This window comes from Castor canadensis, chromosome X (assembly GCF_047511655.1).
Source record: "Castor canadensis chromosome X, mCasCan1.hap1v2, whole genome shotgun sequence".
Taxonomy (NCBI): domain Eukaryota; kingdom Metazoa; phylum Chordata; class Mammalia; order Rodentia; family Castoridae; genus Castor; species Castor canadensis.
In genome coordinates this window covers 70,201,980-70,214,944 of record NC_133405.1, presented here as the reverse complement: position 1 = coordinate 70,214,944, position 12,965 = coordinate 70,201,980, and the positions used below count along the sequence as shown (strand labels likewise).

At 39.3% G+C, this 12,965-nt stretch overlaps 1 pseudogene; it reads right to left on the bottom strand.

Annotated features, from left to right (window-relative positions):
• Nucleotides 1-1,696: 1,696 nt before the first annotated feature.
• LOC109675734 (mortality factor 4-like protein 1 pseudogene) lies at nt 1,697-2,531 on the bottom strand (annotated as a pseudogene).
• Between the last annotated feature and the right edge of the window lie 10,434 nt (nt 2,532-12,965).

Below are 12,965 nucleotides of genomic sequence, written 5' to 3'. Positions count from 1 at the left end.
CGGTGGCTCCTGCCTGTAATCATATTTACTTTGGAGGCTGAGATCAGCAAGATTGTGGTTTAAGGCCAGCCCTGGCAAATAATTAGAGAGACTCCCCCATCTCCAAAATAACTAGAGCAAAATGGACTGGAGGTGTGGCTTAAGTGGCAGAGCACCTGCTTTGAAAGCTCTGAGTTCAAAGTGCAGTCTCACTAAAAAAATGGGGATGGAAGTTACTTTGAAAAAGAGGTTTAATTATGTCAAGAAATACAAGTAAGTCACTTTAGTGTACTTACAAACTGTCTAGATGATCACATGGCAGAGGAATAGGTGACCATCAAAGAACTTACATAGTTATCCAGAAAATAAACCAGTTAAAGCAAATGTTCTCAAAGGTCTATTCTAAAGTATTTATATTTTGCTGGGCTCTGCATTCCAGCTTGGGGTCTTGACTAAGCAAGTGACTTTTATCATCACCCATCTGGTACTCATCCCAGATCAGGACCTGTTTCACTGTCCATAATTTCAAGAGTATATTAGTTACTTGAAGTTGATTCACTGTGTTCTTTTAAATGTTAATAAATTGCGCTTTAATCAGATTAACTCTCTCTATTATTCTCTTTCTCTATACCCCTGCCATCTATTATTCAACAGCTTTTAGTGTTTTGTTATGTTATCTTCAAATGAACAGATGCAATGTATACTATAACATACTCTCCCTCTTTCCTCTAATCCCCTCAAACAGCCCAATATTACAAATAAGTTCTCTCTCTCTCTCTCTGTATATATATATATATATATATATATATATATACATATAATAAACATATTTACATATTTATATGTAATATTTATTTATGCATTTATATTTTAAGTCTGACTTCCACATATTATGGAAAACTTGTGACCTTTGATATTCTGGAACTGGCAGAATATCAAACATTATTATCCTCTTAACATTATTATCACCAGCTCCATTCATTTACCTACAAAAAAATTTTCATTCTTCTTTATGGGTTACTAATATTCCATTGAATATATACACTACATTTTCTTTTTTTCTGAAATTTAAAGAAAAATTTTATTGAAGATCTGAAAAAAATTCCTAAAAGATTGACTTTTCCAGAAAATAACAGCTGCATAATACATTGCATCAATTATGTTAAGACATGCGTTAGACACAAATACAAAAACTATGAAACAAGCCACCATTCTTCAACAATTCGAGCAAGATAAAATGCCTAAGGAACAACACGGATGACTTGCAAAGGATGGGCTCTTTACTTTCAAGCACCATTAAAAAAAGAAAAAAGAGAACAAATGGGTGAGTGTGTTCAGTTATATACACTGAATTGAACCTTTGGCACTAGGAATCAGCATTTTGTCATATAGCATTAACACATATTATAAAAGTGTGTAGTGTCAAAGGAATAGAACCACCAGCATGCAAAAGCAGCTTTGTCAACTAGGCAATAAAACACTCCACAGCATGTTTCGCTCTGTTGTCCACCAATGAATACACTGGTAGCAACTTTGAAATGAAAAATAAGAAAAGAAGAAAAGGAGCAGTGAACCCCTTTTATTTTCTGTTTAAAATCAAAACAAAACAAACACCAGTTCTGTTATACACTAACATCTTCAAAGTACATCATTTGTACAAGAGAAGGACTAAGAACAAACTCTGTTTACAGATATCCAAATATAAGTGAGAGTGCTCTCACACAGCTTTCTGATGGTACTCTGGAGGAGGCACTTCCTACTCGCTGGCACTGAAAAAAGTTACAGAATTCTTCGCTAGATACTTGAGGAAATCATGAAGATAATTCAGTAATAAAGCAAGGCTCTTCTCATCCAGTTGTGTAGGCCAACATTGCTCCAATTAGTACAAATAATCTCAGTAGATGTGGTGCTCTATACACCTTGGACATGGGTGTATCCTGGTGATCAGCGAGAATTTCAGTGTACTCTGGTCTCTCAAATTTGTAGAGCAGCTGAGTGCCCAGCATTACATTGAAGTACACTTTGATCCTGGCCACAACTTCATTGACAGCATACTCCTTATTATAGGTGTTTCCTAGAGATTTCTTGTAATTTGCATAATCCTCTAGAATGGAATCCACATTTTTCTTGGCAGGAAGATAAAAGAGCTGTTTTTGTCAGGTAATTAAGTCCCAGTCATCAACAAGCCATGGTTTTAGCTCTTCAGGAATCTTTACTTTAACTTCAACTCTGTTCATAAATGTTTCTTCATTTTCAACAGTAGGATCTACCCAGGCCCTTTTCTTTCAAGGAGGCTGAGGTATCTTGCTTGTACTGCCAACATTGCCATTTCCAGGTGTTTTCTGTTTGTTCTTTTTTGTTTTCACTTCAACACTTTTCTGTTGCAGGCCAGACATCTTCCTTCCTGGAGCAGCCCCTCTCATTTTCCACTCTGCATATTGCTCTTGATTGGCCTTTTGAAGATCTCGCTGCTTCTGCAGATTGGTGTCCATGTATTTGAGTACTCTGCTCTCTGGAACACATTCATCCCAATTTTTATTCCAACCACTCTAATGTATAAAGTATTTCATTTGTTTATCTTTTATGGAAACCTTGACACACTTTGCTTCATAAAGAAGAGGTCCATGAAAGCACAGCACTCGTTCACCCTCCTGGAATTTAGGCTTTGGGTTCTGCTTGGGCACCATTTATAACTGATTCACTGCCTCCTCCTTCTCCAACCACCCCTGACTACCACCTCCTACTCTCTACCCCACCCAACTCTGTATCAGATGGTCCATCAACCACAGCCAGCTCTTCATCCTGGCCCTAATTTATACCACATTTTCTTAATCCATTCATCAGATTTTATATGCTGAAGAATGGTATCACTGTATCATATGGTAATTTTATTTTTAGTTTTTTGAGGAACCTCAGTACTACTTTCCATCATGATTGTACTAATTTGCATTTTCACCGACAGTGTATCTGGATCCTGTTTCCCGTTCAAATTAACTAGCATCTGTTTTTTGCATTATTGATGATAGCCATTCTGACTCAGTGGAGTGAGGTGAAATCTTAATGTTGTTTTGATTTATATTTCCATTATGGTGAGGGATGTTGAGCCTTTCTTTGTAAATGTATTGACAAATTTTACTTCTTTTGAGAATTGTCAGTTCATTTGCCTATCTATTCATTAGGTTGCTGATTCTTTGGGTGCTTTGTTTTATGACCTCCCTTCATAATCTATTTATTAATCCCCTGTCAGATGTGTAGCTGGCAAAGACTTTCTCGCTTTCTCTGGGCTTTCTTTTCACTCTAGTGACTGTTCCTTTTTCTGTGAAGAAACATTTTAGGTTGATGCAGTCACATTTGTCAATTCTTTTTATTTTCTCTTTATTTTTGGAAGTGCTGGGGTTTGAATTTAGGGCTTCATGCTTCCTAGGCAGGCACTCTACCACTTGAGTCACTCTGCCAGCCTTTTTTTATTTCTTAATATGCTTTGACTATTCAAGATCTTTGTAGTTCCATACAAAGTTTAGAAGTTTTCTTCCTATTTTGTAAAACATGATATTAGGGTATTGACAAAGCCTATATAGAATCTGGACACATCTTTGGGTAGTATGGAAATTTTAAGAACACTAATTCTATGTTCAGTTTTTGAGAAGCCTCCATATTGTTTTCCAACGTGGTTGTGTTTACAATAATGGTGCCAATGGGTTTTGGTTCCTACTGCACCCTTAAGCTTCTGTTTTCCAGGGTCACGGTCCTGCCTCAAGTCTAGTTTGAATACTCCTTCTGCCCCAACCTCCAATCAGCATGATCCTAACCAATCAGATCATGCTGAGTCTCACTGAGGGCCTTTAAGCCCCTGCCCTTCATGCCTGTCTCCCTTGGCACTCTCCCTCTCCCACCCAGCAATAAAGAATCTCTTTGCCAGATCACTCCTCTCCACGTGGTCACTTTTGGGGCCTACTTTTCTAACATTTTGATGCCATGACTTGGATGGGGGCTCCCCACTAATCCTGGTGGGACCCCCATTCCAACTCACCCCACAACCACCCTGAGGATGTGACTGGCCAGGACTCATCCTTCCAATTGCCCTCGCTCACATCCAACACCAAATATTCTTTGGTGAGTCCACCTACCCTTTTTGGGCTCCCTTTGCGGTCCCTCCCTTCACTGTCTCTGGGGTTTTAGAACACTTCCCCTGCTTTGGGCTATCTCTGGGCAGCTCGGACAGTAGAGGGATCCCCTTCTCCACAGGGCTTGGATTTTACAGGGTTTGGGAACCTACAAAACCTAAGCTTAGGTAATCCAAGTCGTCAGCCTCTGCCCTGCAAACCACCTGATTTCAGTGATGACTGATTCTCATCCGTTTTGCATTCTCTCAGATATTTGTGCTGTGCGGGGATGCTCCACAGTACATAATATCCTCCCCTCCCATTCCGGGACTGGGTCCCTCATAATGGGTGCCTCTACATCTTCTCTGCCATCTGACTTCCCATTGAGATGCCTCCTCAATAATTTGGACACCTTGGGTTTGACCCCAGACATGAAACCAAAAAACTTGATCCACTTTTGCACCCAAATTTGGCTCACTTATCCTTTACACAACCAAAATCACTGGCCCCTTTTTGGGTCTTTAGATCCCAACCATTTATGGGACATATAACTATTGTGAGTGATCGGGACGATGGGGAGAGATTCCATTATGTCCAAGCCTTTTCATACCTCCGTCTAAATCTGGCTCTCTGACTTCAAACCCTCCCTCTGTACTTTCTGTTCCCCTGCGCAGATTTTATCAGCCTGTAAACTAATTTCTATATCAGCCAATTCCTCTCTAAACCTCCTCCTTCCCCAGGTAAACAAACTTCTTGCACTGCTTACCATACCTAACTCCTCATATCTTCCTGAAAAACTTTCCCTGTCATGGAGTTAAGCAAGCCACTCCTTGCCAATTCTGGCCTCAAGGCGGTTCCAGCTCTGGGAGAGCTCATGCTCCCTTCCTGTGGGCTGAGACAAAGCCCCAGATTTATTTGGTGACCAGAGAGTGGAGGTTTCATTTTTGCTGAAAGCCTGCCAGTACCAATAAATAGGAGCAACCTGGAGACACAGGTGATGGCTAATCCCTTAAGTGTGTGTCATGCCTCCAGACTCTGCTTTCCCTTCCCTTACCTAAGATGTCAGCATACCTTTTCTGCCTCCTCCATGGTCTCACCACATGTCCTTTGTCTCTGTCTGCCTTCCCTTCCCTGGGCATACTGGGACCATGCCTCCCATGAAAAACTTGTAGCAAGGTACCTTATGCCTTAAGTTATTCCAACTAGTTTGTCAGGCCTCTCAGCCTAAAGTAACTTTAAATCAGCTGCTTTACCAAAGCGCTTACAAAAAACTGCAGCTGTCATGCTCACACTGTAACTCCGCCCCTACAAGGGAAGGAGGGAAAGGAAACAAGTGTACCTGTGCACAAGATGCCGGCTCCTGGACACAGAAAAAGCACCTGCCATATCTAAGAAAATCCATAGAGAGGACCCAGTACATCCTGGGCTGCCAGCCACATGTGGCAAGGGTTGTGGCTTGCTGCCACTTCCCCTAGAATAAATGTGTACAGAGTACACAGGAAGGGGGGAGGGGCAACGGGCCGCAGGATCAGGCCTAGGCAGTCAGGGTCATTTGTCCCAGGTGTGTGTAGAAGGAGTGGCGCCTTGCACAAGTCCTGCTCCTAGCCCAACCTCACACATCAGGGCATCAGACCCAGCCCTTGTAAGCCAATTGTTAGCTCAAGGTTATAGTTCCAGAAATAACAAAATAGACATTACTGTGGTCTCTAAACTTCTCATTTAGAATTTTCTATAACTTTGGCCTCAACATAATTTTTCCTTCCAAATATTAGCACTAATTGTCCTGTATGGCACTGTTATTGGCCTGAAATGCCCTCTGAATGCCCTTCTCTAACTTTACAAATGATTTCTTTGTTAAAAAGGTAGCCCTTATTAAAGAGGCTGCCTACTGTTAACTAAAAGACAGGATCCTAACGTTTTGTTCTTTCTAGATGGGACCTGCATCTTCCAGTCTTCTGGCTGGTAGATGTTGGAAGCTTTGTGCTGAGGTTGACCTCAGTATGCCTTGGGTGACCAAGAGAAGTGGCTTTCACAGGGCTCCTTAATTACAATAGACCTTTTCTATAAAAGTAAAAAAGTAAACTGAGGTCCCCTATACAAATTTCTACCTTCTAAGCCACCCCAATACTCAGAACCTCTTAATGAGTGCTTCCCTCTCCAATAGGCAATGGTAGGAAGAGGGCAAATCTTCCTACCAGTTACCAGATCTAAGAGAAAGTTAAAAACATCTAAACAGCTGTACTGATGTCCAAATACATTCAAGCCTTTATCTCTGTGATCCAAACCTTTCACCTGACATAAAAGGGTATTTTGCTTCTACTAGACCAGACTCTTATCTCATTAGAAAAGCAATGGGTTTGGGCCCAGGCCACTCAGGTTGGAAATGATTATATGGCAAGCAGTGGAGTGCCACTTTACAAGCATAAAGCCCTGAGTTCAAGCCCAGTACAGCCAAAGTAAAAAATAATAATAATATTAATATTTGGGGCTGAGGAAGTAGCTCAATGGGAGAATGTCTGCCCAGCATGTGCAAAGCCCTGGGTTCAATTCCCCAGTATTACTAAAAAAAATAAAAAATGATAAAGAAGATAAGTGTCATTAATGTCACTTCAGCCATTTCATCATGGAAAAACATAGTTTAACCTAGACCAGATCCCTCATTCTTCAAGTGAGGAAACTGAGGCCCAGAACTTTTCAGAGACTTGCTCTCCAGAGTGTCAGGTGTCAATGTAAAATGACAACTTTACTTTACAGCCACAACTTAAAAAGAAAAAAATCCTCTTACCTTTCTACAGCATCTTAAGGACGCTATCTGAAAGCATACCACGGTGGACTCAGAGTCACAGGTGAGAGAGGCTCTCTTCAAAGATAAATTTCTAACAGTCAGCCCCAGATATTCGTAAAAACTCAGACTGTGGTTGAGGGGAAAAGTCATTAAACCAAGTAATACAGCTAGCCATGTGTGTATTTATGGCTAAGTCTGTATGTCCGGGACCTTACTAATAAGAGAGAAAAAGATTAGAGACACCATGGCCTCATTGCTGCTCTCAGAGAAGGCCCCACCCGACTGGGGCCTGTATCCTGAACTTGCTACTGTGGTGGACAGGAGGGGCACTTCTGCAGAGAATGCTTAAGGGGGGCAGCCCAGGAGACAGCATCGCCCCGAATTGGGACCATGCCCTCTGCAAGGGCAACCACTGGAGGTCTGACTGCTCCTGTCACCAGATGGAAGGTGAGGTGCTTCCTCCTATGGATTGATGGGTCCAAGCCTCCTGTCCACTTCTTGGCATCAATGTTGAGGAGCCATAATGGCAGAAAAACAAAAGGTCATTTTCCTCCTTGACAGTTGAGCCTGTCTCTCTGTTTTACTTTTTTCTCCTGGTCCCTGGTCCAATGTCAAAAGTTATTCGGGACAAATCTAGCCAGCCCCTAGAGCAGTAGTTTACGTGGCCTCTGGCCTGCTCTTGGGAGACCTCCTCTTCTGTCACTCTTTCCTCATAGTACCTAAAACTCCAGTGTCCCTACTTGGACAGGATTTACTATCTCAATTAAAATCTCAAATTCTCCTCCTCCCAGGCAGCCATTTCTGCTGCCCTCTCCTTCAGGAACAAAAAGATTCCACAGTGTGGACTGATTAGACGAGTTTAGGGTGAGCCAGGATGGCCCTCCCTATTCAAATAAAACTCAAAAATCCCTCACAGTTTCCACACCTAAAACAATATCCCCTCAAGCCTGAGGGATGATGAGGCCTTACGCCAATTCCTTAAAACAACAAGGGGTACTAATTAGTTGTTCCAGCCCCTATAATATAATAAATTTAAAATTCTTATAAAAGTTAATTTTAAAATACAAGTTACAAAGTAAACAACTGGAAAGGATATAGATAAGTAATAAATATATTTTTGGGGAAGTTAAAGGAGAAAGGAATGGTTTTTTGGATGAGAAGGGATTCTGGAAAGAAGTATTTGTCCTAAAGATTGTTTCAAATAGGAAGGATAAGGACAAATCATCCAGGGGTTTAGTATGTTGTATGAAGGTCTGAGTAAGTTTGAAAAGTGGATAATAAAAGCTTCAGTGTGTGATAAAGTTAAAGTTAAATATAATCTAAAAGTTGCCTAAAAGATTTTTAGGGTCATGTCAAACTAAATTCAAATCCTCTATGTCTGAAATAGCAAGGTTATCTTAATATTGTTCTCCTCTGAGTAACATCTACAAAAAAACGTTACAGAGAAAGATTTTATCAAAGAAATTATTTGTGTTTTCTGCTGATCTTGTCAAGCTTTTACATACTACTAAATCAGAGTTCATTTACATATTTGCTTATGTGTCTTAAATAACCACTTTGTAACCATGTTATCTGAATATGGTATAAACATTTAAAAGGTTAAAAGTGTCAATTTATATAAAATAATGAGCTAAAGCTCTCTTTTATCCAAGAGTGTTACATTTAAATCCTGACAGTTCCTGCCTCCCACAGGTCACCTACTTAGGTGTGGCCTTAAAGGGACAGACTCACTCCCTGAGTCATAAATGCATCCACCCAATCTTCCATTTCCCAACCCCCATACCATAAGACAGCTTACAGCTTTCCTGGCAGTTATAGGATTTTTCAGAATTCAGATCCCTAAGTATGTAGTCCCTGAACAGACACCTCTTGATGCTCCTCCTAATATTCCTATTTGGGTCTTAGATAATGTATGGCCACCCATTTCTCTCTCTGTAGTTGGAGGTCTCTTGAAATTATCTAGGGAACAACATTTCACAGTGGTTCTCCTGGCCAATGCCCATCCTAAGCCTATGTTCTTGCTCTCCTATTCTTAAGCTTCCTCCCTTGTATCATACTACATGTCTGCTATTGCTAATTAAAAGTTTAACCAGTTGTACCTCCAGCGATGCCAACCTCTCCAAAATGCAAGGATAGTTGGCTGATACCCACCATGAGGAGGTCGGAGGATTGGCTTGAGACTCTTTATGACCTGTGGCTACAAGGGACCTTCATCAACTTCAGGGAAGAGGAAATCTTCATTTTCAGAGCCTGGGTGTACACCATCATGAGGCTCACCACCCCAACATTGTTTGCCAACTAACCCTCCCTTCCCCTACGCCACCCCTTGCCAGCTCAAAGAAGCCAGAGTGAAAACAATGCCCCCCTTCCTTAACAAACAAAAAAGGGAGGAATGTTGTCAATAGTGGCACTGATAGGTTTCAGTTCTTTCTGCACCCTTAAGCTTCTGTTTTCCTGGGTCACAGTCCTGCCTCAAGTCTAGTTTGAATCCTCCTTCTGCCTCAACCTCCAATCAGCATGATCCTAACCAATCAGATCATGCCGAGTATCACTGAGGGTATTTAAGCCCCTGCCCTTCCTGCTTCTTTCTCTTGGCTGTCTTGGCTCTCTCCCTCTCCCACCCGGCAATAAAGAATCTCTTGACCAGATCACTCCTCTCCACATGGTCACTTTGGGGCCTACATTTCCAACAGGTTGTACTAGCTTACATTCCCACCAGCAGCATATGAGGGTTCCTTTTTCCCTGCATTCTTGCAAACATTAGTTGTTGGTGGTGTTCTTAATGTTAGCCATTATAACAGGAATGAGGTGGAATCTTGGTGTGGTTTTGAGTTGCATTTCCTTTCTGACCAAGGATGGTGAGAATTTTTTCACCTGGTGTTTAGCCATTTGGATTCATTCCTTTGAAAAAGTTCTCTTCAGTTCAGTTGCCCACTTCTTTATTGATTCATTAATTTTGGGGGAGTTTAGTTTTTTGACCTCCCTGTATATTCTGGTTATCAGTCCTTTGATCCAGCAATACCACTCTTAGAGATATACCCAAAGGAATGCAACTCAGGTTAACTGCACACCCATGATTATTGTAGCACTATTTATAATAGCCAAGCTGTGGACACAGCCAAGATGCCCTACTGCCAGTGAATGGATTAAGGAAACGTAGTATTTATACACAATGGAATTTTATTCAACCACAAAGAATGAACTTTTGCCAATTGCAAGTAAATAAATGGAACAGGAGGACAACATCTTAAGCGAAGTTAGCCAGGCTCAGAGGCCAAAAATCTCTTGCCATTACTCATATTCAGATTATACTCCCAAAACAAGTGCAGTAATATTAGTGGATATGGGTCACACACTAAGGGGAGAACATGCATGGGAAGAATAGGAAAAGGCAAAGAAACCAAAAAGCTTGAATGTAGTTGATGTGCTCAGTGTAGAGGAGTGAATATAGTAATCTTAAACTAGCAGAGGCCACTATGGGAAGGGGACCAGGAAGTGGCAAAGAGGTCTGGCAGAGATGAACTAATGTGAGTTGCAATACACAGTGCATGAAAGCAATGCTAGGAATCTCTCTGTATAGCTATCTTAATGTGAAAATAGGAAAAATGCTATGTTTTTGTTATTATCTCTTATGTTTTCTCTTCAACAAAATCAGAGAACAAGTGGACGGTACAGGTTCTGGTTGGAAAAAGGGGAGAATCTGGTAAAAATAGACACATTTCCATTTGTTTCTATCTTCTTCCTATTTCTTTCATCATGTTTTATACTTTTCAGTACACAAAACTTTTATCTCCTTGGATAAATTAGTATCACAATTATTTAGTTTGATATTTTAAATGTAATTATTTTCTTCTTTATTTTGATAGCCTAATTGTAGTGTATAAAATGCAATGATTTTGTATGCTAATTTGTATCTTGGCTGAGTTTATTAGATTTAACATTTTTGTTGTCATTATTAAGATTTTTCTATACATGAGATCATATAATCTGCAAACACAATTTAATTTTTTTCTTTCTAATTTGGATGTGTGTTATTTTTTTTTCTTGCATAATTTTTCTGCACATGTAGGGTTTCTAGTACTTTGCAGAATAGAAATAGTTTTTCCATTTTAATTTTTGAAAATTTTCTTTCTCATCCATTCTTTTGTGAATTTCTTGCACATGTTTTCAAATTCAAATTTAATTTTGTATACATTTTAATATGTACTCCGTGTTACTTACTTAGTGGCTATGCAAGGCATTACCATGTCTATTCATAGTAATTCATCACAACTTGCAATTGTTAACATTTTCATACTTCAAATGTAGTGTAAATATTTTACCCTCCTATCATTATTTATTATACATATAGTAGACATTATCTGTGATAGTGTTGTAACTTTCATTTCATTCACAAATAATCAAAAGTCCATGAATTTGAGGCTAATCTATTATATTTACCTCTTTCTTTCCTGCACCCTTATTCTTTTCTTTTAAAATATTTTAGTCATCGTTATTTAACATTTCCATTCTTCCCTTGTTTCATTTTCTTTCAGGTTAGTGAGCTTTCTTTAGCCATTCTTTAAGTATAGCTCTGCCAGGAACATAATTCTTGGTTTTCCTTCTTCCCCTCCACTTCTGAAGGATAATTTTTTAGATATAGAAATAAGGACTGGCAGTTCTTTTCTTTCTATACTTGAAAAATATTGACTCTCACCCTTTATTCCTTTCAAGACAGTGAGTTATTTCTCTCTGTTTTTAATGGTTTTCCTTTGTCTTTACTTTTCAGGAACTGAGGTATTATGAGTCTTTGAATTGTTTCAATTGAGTATCTTATTTGTGTGTCTTTTAAGTTTTAAATCTATAGCTTTAGGCTTTTTGCCAAATTTAACAGCTATTTTAACCAATGATATTTAATTCCATAATTTTGGCATCTCTTCTGAGTCTCTGATAATAAGAATGTTAGATAGTTTATAATCAGACAGACAATTGCTAACTGTACATTTTCACACTATTTACTGTCTAGTTAATTTGAGAACATTGTATCATTCTGTTTTCAAGTTCTGAGCCTAACTGGCATATATTGTTTATTTATTTTATGGTATTTTTCAGTTCTGTCACTTTTTGGCTATTTTTATAGTTCTCATTGATTTACTGATACAGTAGGCTTTTCAAATCCTTCAAGAAAATAATCAGTTAATTTTTTAAACATTTTTTGTCATTGGCTTTGTGTGGTTCCTTCATGTAATTAATCTCAATATTTGTATTTTTTTTTCCTCTCAAGGTACTGTTTTGGCAGTTTTTGGTACAGTGAGTGAGTATTGCAGCATACTAAGTATTTTATTATGTTAAGAAACTCTAGATTCTATGTAAATCTTTATTTCTGCCTATAAATGGCAGTATGGTTTTCACATACAGTTTCTTGCCAAATTTTGCAGATTTCATTTCCACTGAAAATTTATTCTCTGAGCCTTTTCAATGTTTTCCTGGTCTGTTACATTCCTCAGATGTTGCTGGAAATCAATCCCTGTCCACGGTGTTTGTGGGACTAGAGCAAACTTTCCTAGGCTTCCTTGTGTCTTCAGAAGTGACAGGGATGGAGCCATGGGTACTGAATCTATTTATAGATTACTGAATGTAAGGTAGGAAGACACAACTTTTCATACTGGCAGTTTCATGAGTGATCTATAGTAATCATTAATTCCATGTTTTCTGAGGATCATATTATCTGCATTGCTTTGGTTGTGTGGTAGGAGGCCAGAAAACCTGAGAATTCCATGTGCCACTGATATCAGTGAACCAGACCACTTACGAGGGCCTAAATTGTTGAGCAGAGATTTGGTAGTTACAGCTCTGTTCTGTTACTGTTCAAACTGGAAAAGTAGGGAAGGAATTGGGAGACTCCACCAGGTCTCTCTTTGTAGTCTTCTTATAGATCCACTAGCCTGAAAGTGAAATCATTTCCTTTTCTTTCTTTGATTATTTGTTTATCTATGATTTCTGGTATCTTTGGGATATAGGATTCTTTGGTCTTCTAGCCAGTAACATATGATAGATAAGAAGAAAATCCAGGGAACTTAATTTCTTTTAATTCCTGAAGTTCATGGGCCTCTACTCAA